Source organism: Plectrocnemia conspersa, unplaced genomic scaffold, assembly GCF_051122295.1.
Source record: "Plectrocnemia conspersa isolate PC_06_02 unplaced genomic scaffold, ASM5112229v1 ptg000002l, whole genome shotgun sequence".
In the NCBI taxonomy this organism is placed as follows: Eukaryota; Metazoa; Arthropoda; class Insecta; order Trichoptera; family Polycentropodidae; genus Plectrocnemia; species Plectrocnemia conspersa.
Genome location: NW_028277166.1, coordinates 18885340 through 18898634, shown reverse-complemented (window position 1 = coordinate 18898634; position 13295 = coordinate 18885340). Strand labels below are relative to the sequence as shown.

The window sequence follows — 13295 nt, the reverse complement described above, 5'->3', positions numbered from 1 at the left end:
AGGATCATAAAAATACAAATATATATTATTTTTTATTATTCTATAAAACTACAATAAATGTGGAGACGCCTTTTATTTTACTAAATTATAATTCTATATTGATTGACTGTAACATATAAATATCAATTTATATTATATACATATATAAATTCAAATCGCTTATAAATCTATCGACGCAACCTTTCCTAACATAAAAGGTTAAACATAACTGATCGCGTTAATGTCGTCGCTAATCGATCGCGACAATAAATAACCAACTGTCAAACGTAAACAGTCTGTCTGTGTGGGAAAGCCACTATCAAAACATTGCTAAATAAATCATTGCGCTAATACAAACAATACAAGTTACCTCTATTTGTAAAATAATTATTTTTATATTTGAGTCGTCTTTTGTCGATAATAGGTGTCGCTAGTGGTACTTGATATTCAGATGCGAAAGCTAAGCGCGATGACTTATATATAAAATAACTGATATGTTGTACAAAAGGGTGCTCGTTATTATATGACGCGTGAGTTTTAATGAAACTCATGGGGTATGGCTATCAAGACATATCCAGCACATAATTTTTTGATAATAAGGGGCAGTTGGCTACCCGCGTGTACCGACGCCCCTTTCTTTACATAACTAAAATGTTCCCTATGCTGAGGAACGTAACAGAACTAATTGTCAATCACTGGTGAAGTAAAAACTATGTTACCGGTAATCGGTTACAGATTGCCGTTCATTGACAAAATGATTATTGAACTTCTTTGAAACATTAAATTGCTGTGTCGTCGAATCGATTTCGCAAAAGTCATACTTTTTATTAATAATCTGTCACCATAGCAAGCCAAAAGAGATTTCTTTAATCTATCTAGTATAACTATTACTGTTGTTTTTATTATATAATTGCACTATAATACTCTGAAATGTAATATCTACATAACTTACAATTTATATAATGCAGCTGATGCTGTTGTTTATTTTTCGTTATTTCTTTGCTCTTTATTTCGATCTGAATATTCAGACCGAATACCTAAATTTACTGCTACTAATTTATATTCGTTGAATATTTTTTCTCATGTCTAATATTTTTTAAACGTTCAAAAAGCAATAAGGTCAACAATAAATTGCAAATAAATTTTAACATAAACGGAGTTGCGTCAAAAAACTACAATCTGTCCGTTTGAATAATAATGTTTATTGTGAAAGTATCACCTAGAAAGTGGATGCTTTTGAAGACAATGTTCCACTCCTTTTATTAATTGTATGTATAAAAAAGGCTGAAGGAACTTATGCCTGAAATACATCAGTACATATATCTCAAACAACCGTATTTAACTTCAGATTTATTATTTCAAGTAGGTTTTTATTTTTTTTATAAATATCGAGCTCCGGAAATTTGTTCACTCGCTCAGTAACAAACGTATCATACAGATTCTTAGACAAGAAGCTGAAATGAATCAAAAACCTTTTCTGAATTTTTAAATAATGAGTTTGTAAAAATTTGGTTATTCGGGAATTTCAAATCATAGAACCCGATTCAAAAATGCTGCGAACTTAAAGTGTCATAGAGGACACGAATAACTGACGGATAATCACGTTCCTCATAACAAAGCTGAGCATTTTACAAGATTTTTCGCAGATGTCATTTACATATAGATGTCATTTACATTTACGTTTACGTATACCTCCACTTGCTCTCAAAAGTGATTCCAATATACATATAGTATATATAGTGGAAATTTCTATAACTAAAACGTTCCCAACGCGATCGTACGAATAATCTGATGGCAAACGAAATCGAGAAAATTATAGAATACGGCACTATCCGACACTAAAAGGCAAATGGTTGACGGAAGCCCTTCTGTAAAGAGAATCTAAATCACTCTGTAGAAAGAAGAAAGTACTATATAATTATAATATATTAAAATTACTATATAATTTTAAGTTTAATCTGACAATTTATAAAAAATATTTCTAGTTTTACAACATGGTTTGGAATGCATTATGTTACATCCTTTTTTTAACCAGAAACTATTTATATGTGTCTAACCAAATATTCCAAATAAATTTATTTTTCTCGTTAAAATTTCTTTAGATTACTTTAGAATGATGACTAAAGCCTAATTAATATTTTAGGCATAGACAGCGCGTCTGGTTATGTCGGCGGTTCCGTTTACCAATGACCGCCCGCCGCGATATTATTTAATTAAATTAATTTATTTACAAATCGCGGGCGGAGCGGGGGCGAAATGGTGCATCTCGTCTAATTAAACATTTTAATGTCTCTCTGTCTCTCGCTAACTAACATAACGTAACAATTATAAATGAATGAGAGAAGATAATTGACGGAGATGGAATGAAAAGGATAGTTGTCGCCCTTGAAACCGCGCCGCCCCGGGTGGCCGCTCGCGAAATTCGATACGCGAAATGTCGAACTCAAACAAAATGTCAGGTGGTTGTGATAAATTGGCTGAATAATATTTTTTTTCGCCTTGATATGTGTAGTAATAGTATGGACCTAATAAAAATTGAGCATCAAATTTATTGAGCCATTCTCGAGTCAAACAAAATAGAAATTGCTCTTTATTTAATCATAAAAGATAAAACCTACACAATTTTCGAAAGCCGATAAATGCTCTCAACTTAGAATATAGTGGCCCCAGACCTCTTTTTTTTTATTTATCCTTTGTTTTATTTTGCTTTTATTTCAATTGATATCTCAGGTTTTCCTTGATTTTCCTAATCTTTTGGATGAAAATCGTAATAAATAAATAAAATGGAATCGAGCTTGCATGGTGTCATTTACTGATTGTAAACTGTAATAAACGTTTATAAATAATATAATAGCTCACTGGTTCACAGACTTTGATTTCAGTCTGATGTCCCACTACTTACTTAGTAGTTGTAAACTGTGTTTATCTCGTTAAAAATATATGAAACTATAAAAAAGACAAAAAAAATTAGGTTTATTAATTTGAAATAAAACTATATTTGAACAAATGTTTATTTGATACAAACAAGCTAACTATTCTAAAAAAGTAAAACAGCTATTAGACTCTTATTAGATCAAATGTCACTAAAGAATAATTTTTTCCATTCGTTATTACCCTTTATAAGTCCAAAGTATGTATGTCATGCCCAAAATAGTTTTACCATTACAGTCCAAAAGCATCTATGTCATGCACAAGATATTTTCTATGTTTTGAAGCCTTTTTAATTGACTTGCTGACAAAATTTCCAGTATTTTATTTCATTAGTTGCTCAGAGATACTTCTATGAATATATTACGGTAAAATGAACTATTTTATCTGGAATTTTTAAATTACTAAAATTAGTCGTAAAATCTGTTAATTAACAATTTTTTGACTATTCTGTACCAGCTGCTCAAAACCTAAACGTGTAAATTGTTATCCATGGTTCTCAATCTAAAAAAAAATGTTTTCACATTTACGTACATATTTTCTTTAAATGAATTATAAATTAATTATTTAATTTAACTCAATATTAAGACAATATATTTTGAGAGCATTAAATTCCAAATCGGGAAGTTGCTGTTGACGATTCAATTGTCATACATTTATTATTTTTAGGATTAATTATGCTGTAATTATGTTATTTTGCTATCCCGACTATAACTAAGTGGATGTTGGGTTTTAGTTGCTCCAACGGCGTTAAATTGCATGATATTGGCAACTAATTTCCCCCCCATCTCCATAAATTTGGCCAGAAAATGCATGTAATTTAATTAAGTACTATGAATCTTAATGAAATCGAAATACTAATAAACTAGCCATTGACTGTTCAACTCTTGCCCCCCCCCCCCCTTGAAAAAGGTGAAGATTCTAAATCAGAAATTCTCGGGTTTTCCCTCAAAAAAATGTATCGCGAAAATTTCATTCAAGTAAAATTATATCAGAATACATTTTCATCGGTAGATATATATTTTTATCGGTGAAAATGTAATTTATCTGGCAGGTGCATATACATTTATTCACATGCGATGTATTATATAAATGTTACAGTGAATCTGTATTTTTAGTGAAGTTATATTTTCGCTGGTGAAGTCCAAATACATTTTCTGCAGGAGATATATATTTCTACTAATTCAAAGAAAATCTAAAAGAACAGTCTCGAATCCAAATCCAAAGTCCAAAAATATTTTTTAAATACAATATGTTATTTCAGTGAAATCATTTCGGAATATATTTTCACAAGTAGATATATATTTCCACTAGCGAAAATATAATTTAACTGATAGGCGCTAGTGTAAATTTATGCTATTCTAAAATGTTTATGAAATTCAATTTGACAGTTGCGAAACGTCCATTTTCTGTTGGAACCCAAACCTAACCTAATGAAAGTTGTAAGCCTAGTTATAGATCAAGTCTAAAATATTTGAGAAAATAGGCGAAAAATGTAGTACAGACAGACGAATACAGGCTTTTGATATAAGAGTGCCAGTCAAAGTATATTGAAACCGACTTTTGGTCAATAGGGCAACGCAAAAACAATTATCATTTTTTAGAAGGCAAAAATTCACGTCAAAAGCAATAAAATCGTGTCGCAGTGAGAACGCTCGTTATCGCTCGTGAAACTAATAAACATTTTATCATATAATTTATTAATCTCTTACACAAAAAAATGTTCTAAATACCAACCACAGAAATATTTTTTAACATTCTAGGTCAATACAAACAATAATATGTCTGTATCTATGAAACTTAATACGACCTTGTCACCATATATACTTTAATTGTAGATGACAAACTTAGTCCAAATAAATTAGATCAATCAAAACAATGAATGAATGAAAAAATGAAGGCATTTTTTTAATGAGGTTGCATGATAACACGTAAAAAACGATGTTCTATTTTAATCACGAATGTAATACATTTTCGTGCTATCGGAATTTCTCCAAATTATTATTTAATTTAATCCGATATGATTCATATAATATAAAATAAAAATTATTTACTATTATACAACTATTTGGAATTGCATACATACATATAAAATTATAAACATCGCTTGGTCAATTCCGTTTTGTAGTACGCCGATTATCATTTCAAGATCTCAAATGCCGACATACTATATCTGATTCTTATGTACAAGAGTCGGTTGTGTGTGGTTTTTTTAACATTCGTTGGCATACATCATCCGGACCTGTTTTTCCAATCGATAAGATCGATTTGTCAATTGATATATCTAAAATATTCCACACATTCAAACTTCCATGCGATTGTAGATCGCTGCCCAAGCTTTATCGACGTGAAGAATTTTCCGATCGAACTTTACTTTTACATTGCATTAATCGCTAGCATATAACATTTAGATTGACTAAGTACAAATATATTTATATATTGGATCATTCCATTTCTAATCGGGAATATATTTTACTGAATTTTTCTAAATTTTTAAAACATGTGAGATGTTTTTTGCACGGCTTTCTAGTTACCTATGACATTATTACAGCCCTATCTCATCAAGTACACGATAAAAAAACGTGTAACTTCTATTGATATATGTATTTACATTTATCAATAGAAATATAAATTTGTCCTAATTAACAAATAAACAACAATTACTTTTGCTGTGTATTCAAAAAGAAGTGTAAATAAATTTAAAAAGTAAATATTTCCCTTTGAGCAGTTTGATAATTGATACATTATGACCAAAATAAGAAAAAGTGTATTGAGTGCTGTCATGCATGTAAATTGCTACTTTATAACTAAATATTTGTCGTTCACATGGGGATCGCATCATTGTAATACGAAGGTCACATATTATGAAATTGATTGGTTTGCAAAACATATTATATCTAATAAAAATATAAATATTAATATATTTATATTATTATAAGACATTCTGATTTCGCTATTGAAATTAAATGCTGCGTTAAGATGTCTATGAATCTCAATATGAGAGTTTTCAAACTTCATTTTCTGTTCAAATCCAACCTTAACTTACACGAATTAACCAAACCTAATGAAACTTTTAAAACTAATTACAGTTTTAGAACGTTAAGCCCAAAATACAAACTAAGCCAACTCATCTCTCAGGACGAAAATAAGTCAAGAAAATAATACGTCGCATCTCGCATATTGCTCCATAGTTAGTCTGCACTTTGACATTACACTGTTTAAAAAATATTATAGCTATTCTTACCGATATTACTACAGACTTCTCATATGAGAACATTTGTGTATTTTAACCGATTTTTGGTCAATCACTTCTCAGAAGTCAAAAATTCATGTACATATGTACCTATGTTTTTCCACAAATAAAATGTATTTTTCCTAAATAATTATTCCACCAAAAAAATTTATGCCGACTAGTAAAATTAGTATTCTTCTTAAACATTCATAAGATAATTGTACATCACTGTTCATAATATAATATTATGATGTTTAATGAACAAAATTGTATTAGAAATTTAATTAATTGATTCTAGATAATTTAAAAGAAAAGTAGCATTAACGTCTAAATGATTGTAAATAATTTCTTATTCCACTTGAATTGTTTTGCATTTATTGCCCAACAGTCAATTTGCGGTAGTACTATCGTATAATGGCAATTAAGGAAGTTAAATTGCAATGTGAATAGCATGAGCTACCTTCGCAGGTAATTTTTTTTCTTCCTTTTTCTTTCAGCTTTATTACCGACTCTCCGATAAAATCACCTGCTCTTCGATTAAACTTTACGGCCGTCTTTGACAATGGAATCCGCTCTGATAATGATTATGCTTTACGGCCATCGTAAAGCCGGTGGCGAAATTCAGATATTAATTACGAAAGGATCCAAAGGAAGAAAAACAGAACCTGACCGGTTTACAGTGGCGGTGCGTGAATCTGACAAGTCGCCACCATAAGAAAGGATGTTTATTTATATGCGTGGGCGGTGGATATTGTCGTGTGAAAATATTCGTAAAGCCGTAAGAAAAATACATATCCTGTTTTGAGACGCCGCTAATTGATTTCCCGTTAGCGTCTGTCATATAAGGATTGTAGACGATGTTAGGTATTCAATATATAATATGCAATTGCAAAAAATAACCATGTAACAACCGTTCTGAGAATCAAATGATGCTTTGTACAATCAGAATAGCAGATTTATATTCAATGCGATAAGAATTGTATAACCATAGAGAGACTTTTGTTAGGGATTTTCAATTTTATATTTTATTCAATTGCTCTGTTATATCTGTCATTTAATTTATTCCTTCTATGGTAGATATAAAAAAAACTGTCATTGAATTTAGTCGATAATTCCGCATTAAGATCAACTAGTGTGAGTTAGTCAAAAATTATTATCTAAATTATGGGTTTGAAGAATTTTGCTAAATTTTTACTTGGTTATAAATTAGTAGGTCTCGATGAAGTCCACAATGAAATTTTGGTTATCATCAAAGTCGAGGAATTTTTCAATATTTTTGATGATCTTTCATTTTTTTTTTAATTCTTGTCTTTTAAGATTTATTTTCTTATCAGATATTTTTTTTGTTTATAAACCCTATTAAATTTTCTTGATAAACTGACAAAATATTTAGATATTATTAAAAAGATATTAATTGAGACAATGTTTTAAGAACAATTACAGTTGCAGTGTAATGCACTCATTTTTTTCCTCAATAGAATCCACTTTAATTATTTTTAGCGTAAATCTCTTTCGATTGCAATATTTATTAATTTTTATTCTCCCAAAAACTTAGCTATCTAATGCTGAAAATTAATTTAATTATATTCTAGCTTCACTAAAATCATATTTGTAACACACATTCAAGTTCAAGGACCGAGCAATAACTCCGAGAATCAGTTATTTTCGCTCGCGTTCAACTAACTTTATGTCTACACTACACTCTCTGGAAGTTGTCCAAGGTTGGCCAAGGACGGAGAATATAATGGGTTACTTCTGTCGAGTTCGGTTCTGCCTGCTCTAAAATCTCTCGGAAGTTGTCCGAGGTTACCGAGAACGGGAGGTAAAGTTGGGGTAATTCGAGCGCTTCCGAACATTGTCGGCATATTTCCGAGTCAAAGAGACCGAAGTCGGAGCTGCTCTTTCGAGTGCGAACGATGAGATACTTCCCCTTTCGCTCTCTCGCGTGTTAAGTGACGACAATGAGAGAGATAATGATATGGTGGTTCGCGAACTGAAATAGAACGAGTAACTCGCTTCAATTTCAGTATGCGCGTAGGCGTCCTATGGTTAACACGCATGAAAAGCGCTGCATCGTGGTCACGTGGTCAAGTTATAATACAACATGCTTATCGGGGACTTCAACAGACTCTTACTGACATCTTTAAATATTTTAGGGAACCAAAAGGGATTAATTATATTTTTGATAGTATATTCTTCTAACAGATATCGTTATTATATTTTTTTCATATAAAATTAAGTAATTAAAAAATAATTAGTGGTACTTGATTTTGTTAAAAAATCGTTTCGAATATCCTTATGTATTTTTCTAGATCGGTTTATATAAATGTCACACCATAACGAATTCTTATTTAGAATCGATGGCGACAAATTATAGGATAGTTACAGATGTGGTGTTCGTTTTCTGAAATATCATTTTTATGCCTTATGGCATTTTGCAAAAGCCGACAAAGATTTTGCGTAAATTGAATATTTACGACCGAAAAGTTTTCACTGATATTGCATTGGTGAGTGCCCGCACAAACTTAATTATCAGTAGCGTAATTTTAATAATATGACAATTTAAAAATTGCGATTATTTGGCACATTTTTCGATCGCGCTGTACGTGACAGAAACCGTAGTCCGAACGTCATTCACGGCCGCCATCCGGATGAATATGAAATTTGCGACATTGTGGTCGCTACTCGAAGTCATAGATCTCGGCCGACTTTAGTTGTAACTTCGGTTCGGACAACTTCCAGAGAGTGTAGTGCAGGCATTGGGTTCTAAAGACGATATATTTGATGCGACTGCAATTGTGCAATAATATCCACGATTTTTTTATATGCGTCTTTGTGACAAAATGATGTGAATTCAGTAACGCTTATTTTTGCGTACTTTTCCATCGTTCAGTTGTGGTAAATTACTTGGTGATCTTAGTCTTCATAAAGTATCATAATAGCGCTCACCCCATACAATAAATTGTAAATTTTAATTTTCTGCGAATAGAAATATAAGTGAGAAAGAACCGTACAATTTTATAACAATTAATATTTATCTCATGTTGGTAGGATATGTTTTATTGCGTCTCCAAGCGGACCTTATTTCTAATATAGTTATATTATATAACGTACGTTCAATTTATATCCTTGTACATATAAATATGTTGCATGTTATTAAATATTTTCGTTAATAGATTAAATAAAAACGTGCTGTAACGATGACTGTATGAAAACGAAAGAACATACGCTCATTTTTATAATGTTTGTTTTCGTGTCGCTGGATCTCAATGTGTGGCTCGCATACACACATATGACGTATATTGTGTTGTTACTGTTTTTTGTAGCCACAAATACAAAGCCGAAGCGGACCCGAAGTTGCATCCCCGAAAGCGAGGGCCAAAATATGCGCTTCGTCATTGGCTCGCAATTAGCTCTCGGAAGGTTTTTAATTTATTTCACGATAATAAGCCCTCATAAGGCGGCCATTAAAAAAACGAATAATGAGAAACTGTCGGAGAGGAATGCGGGTTTTGGAAAGCTTTATGATTGGATTACATGAAGTGACGTCTGAAAATTGTGATGTAATACCAATAATTTGTTTAAATAAAATATGTGTGAAAAGCATCCATTCCCAAGTATACAATACAATAAGTAATAATACTGATTGGTTGCGTGAGAGTATACACAGATTACCACATAAATAATAATAGCAAATATTAATAAAAAAAAATTATGTTGAAACTAAATAACAGGGGACTTACTAAAAAGTTGCTGGCGTTTAAAGAGTTAACGTGAAAAGTCGCTGGCGTTTAACGTGATAGTTATGAAGATCTGTTTCTTTCCCAACATTAAGCTTTTATGTTACTGTAAAATTATATTATTATAGAGAAATTTCTAATTGTATAAATATATAGAAATAAAATACCGTATTATTGTAAATTTAACGTTAACTAAAAATAGCATTAAAATATATTAACCCAATTAAAAAGTTCCCCAATTCGCTGTAAAAAATATGAAAATTAGTTACCTCTGCAGATAAATCGTCTAAAAATTTTCTTTTGCAAATATGAGTCGAAACAACGTGCGAGATTATAACGCACGAGCGTGTCCACAGATAAAAAGTAGGAGATTTTTATAAGATTCTAGATTTTTGATTACTTAAGCATTTCTACGGTGATTTAATCGATCATATCAGCGTATTATTTATAGTATCTTAAATAATAAAAAAATGTTTTTATCCTATATAATTTTGAAAGAATTCTAAATTCAAAAAATTAAAGCTATATATTGTCTTGATGAATTTAATTGTCAGAAATGTTGTTTGTTGACTCGCAGTTCCCAGTTTTTATTTTTATATATATAAAATTAATTGTCAGTATAACTTAAAAACATACAACGATAAATTTAAAATTTTGCGGTACTGAAACTACCGCATAAATCATCATTTGCGGCGAATAAACATTTACGCACGCTTGTACAGTTATCGTCGATTATAGTCCACACATATACAAATCGCATCGTTAATCCTTCGAGAATTATGCGGGACAAAAAAAGAATGCACCGGGAAAAAGTTTCAATCCGTTCAGAACCGGTCGCTAATTTATCGAGTCGGTGAAAGAAAAAAATATAATTTACTGACTTTGATATTTTTTTTCTCGTTTAATAGACAAATATATTTATCGATACCATAGATAGTATATTATATTTTTTACAATTTATTAATGTGACTAATATGAAATTAATTTCTGATGGTTGATAAAAATACGATATAGTAATCTTATCGCAAAATATGTTATTAATTACGTGAGCAGACCTTTGATTCAATTTATTGCATTAAACTGTGAAATATTGACGTAATTGATAATATTCTAATCTCATCTATACCATTACATTATGAAATAAATTGGAATTTACAGTTTTTAACTTATTCATTATTAATAGAAATTTGATGACGTAATATAATTATAAAAGATTAATAGTATTAACATTTGTAAAAAATAATATATTTATCAGTGTTGATCATAAATATTGATTGAAATTATACAAATTTATTTATTCATATTTATAATATAATATAATATCTAATCTTACTAACAAATTATGAGTGAAATTAACATTATACTTACATACAAACATACCCGTCTAGACCTTTTTAGATATTAGGTATATATGTATTAATGTATTATATTTAGGAAAATTAGAATTGATATTCCAAACATGAACACGCAAGAGACAGGTGACCCCGAAAAGAATTCGTTCAAACCATGAGTAGTTGTTATTTTATATTATAATGCAAACGGCTTGCTAGTGGACTTACTGCGGTCCACTAGATACTTTGCATATTCGTATAGTTCACAAAAAACTTTTTAAATAAAATATAATTGAATAGCTTTATTACCCGAATTCGAATTCTAGAATGACTTTTGCAAACGTCACGTCGCTACTGTTCACTATTTAAGAGGTGTTCTTGTGACAGACAGACACATGTGTTTTATAGTGTATATTGTATACTTGACTCTCGATTCATTGCGATTTTGAAATATATATAATACAGGATACGAAGAGTAGAATATGAGCAATAACGATTTCTTGAATAACGTAATATTAAACGAACGTGACCAGTTGTTATGGATTGGACAAAACTGTTTCTAATTCAACAGCTCTGTTCCGCGTCAATATTAAAATGCATTTTAAAAGATTTTAGAGCGGGGGTAATTCAGTCGATTTGGCCAGCTTAGAGCGCTTCCAAACATTGTCGGCATATTTCCGAGTCAAAGAGACCGAAGTCGGAGCTGCTCTTTTGAGCGCGAGCGGTGAGATACTTCCCCTTTCGCTCTCTCGCCTGTTAAGTGACGAGAATGAGAGAGATAATGATATGGTTTTTCGCAAACTGAGATAGAACGAGTAACTCGGTTCAATTTCAGTATGCGCGTAGGCGTCCTAAGGTCAACACCCATAAAGAGCGCTGCATCGTGGTCGCGTGGTCGTTATAATACCGCATAGACTCTTACTGACATCTTTGAATATTTTAGGGCACCAAAAGGGATTAATTATATTTTTGATAGTATATTCTTCTAACAGATATCGTTATTATATTTTATTCATATAAAATTAAATAATTAAAAAATAATTAGTGGTACTTGATTTTGTTAAAAAAAATCGTTTCGAATATCCTTATGTATTTTCCTAGATCGGTTTATATAAATGTCACACCATAACGTATTCTTATTTAGAATCGATGGCGACAAATTATAGGATAGTTACAGATGTGGTGTTCGTATTCTGAAGTATCATTTTTATGTCTTATGACATTTTGAAAAAGCGAACAAAGATTTTGCGTAAATTGAATATTTACGACCGAAAAGTTTTCACTGATATTGTATTGGTGAGTGCCCACACACTTTTATAATTATTAGTAGCGTAATTTTAATAATATGACAATTTAAAAATTGCGATTATTTGGCACATGTATTGATCGCCCGCAAATACGCCAGCTGTACGTATCATTCACGGCTGCCGTCCGGACGGCATATGAAATTTGTGGCAGTGTGGCTGCTACTCGGAAGTCAGCGACTTGGCCGACTTCAGTTGAACTTCGATTCGTACAACTCCCAGAGAGTGTAGTGCAAACATTAGATTATGATTTGTACTATTTTTATTAAGTGCTAACACGCCTAAAATAATTATTTAATATAGTATAAATATGTATGTATTGTATATAAAAACCATTTCACTGTACATTTCATTCTACCAAATGTCAATATTAGTATGATTTTCGAATAAACTGTACGTGATCATTTTTCCAGTAATCAGCACATCAAATTCTATATAATGTTTACCAATAAACCTGTAAGCTAGCATTTCCGAGAGTTTAATTAGAAAACTTCAAACCCTTATCGAAACCTTCCGCGATAAGCTTTGAACCTAGAAAGCGAGAGTCTCCGAGATTCATCGGAGAATTCAGATCCTTTTCGAAACTTCACAACAACATAAAATTGCTGGCAGCTTTGAGCATCATCACAATCCGCCAATTAATAGCAGTACAACTATAAATATTATTTTAGTATTATTCCTCCCCAAAAATACTAAATGGCCCGGCTAATATATATATAACATTTTCAACAATAGAAACATATGGCTCTTGCGTCACGTCGCCCATCTTTTTATGCGAATT

General features: G+C 31.1%; 1 non-coding gene across 1 annotated transcript; it reads left to right on the top strand.

Annotated features, from left to right (window-relative positions):
* Positions 1–481: 481 nt before the first annotated feature.
* On the top strand, positions 482–613 carry LOC148237971 (U11 spliceosomal RNA). The gene has a single exon (XR_015808944.1). It is a non-coding gene; the product is annotated as a U11 spliceosomal RNA (small nuclear RNA).
* The last annotated feature ends 12682 nt before the right edge of the window (positions 614–13295 follow it).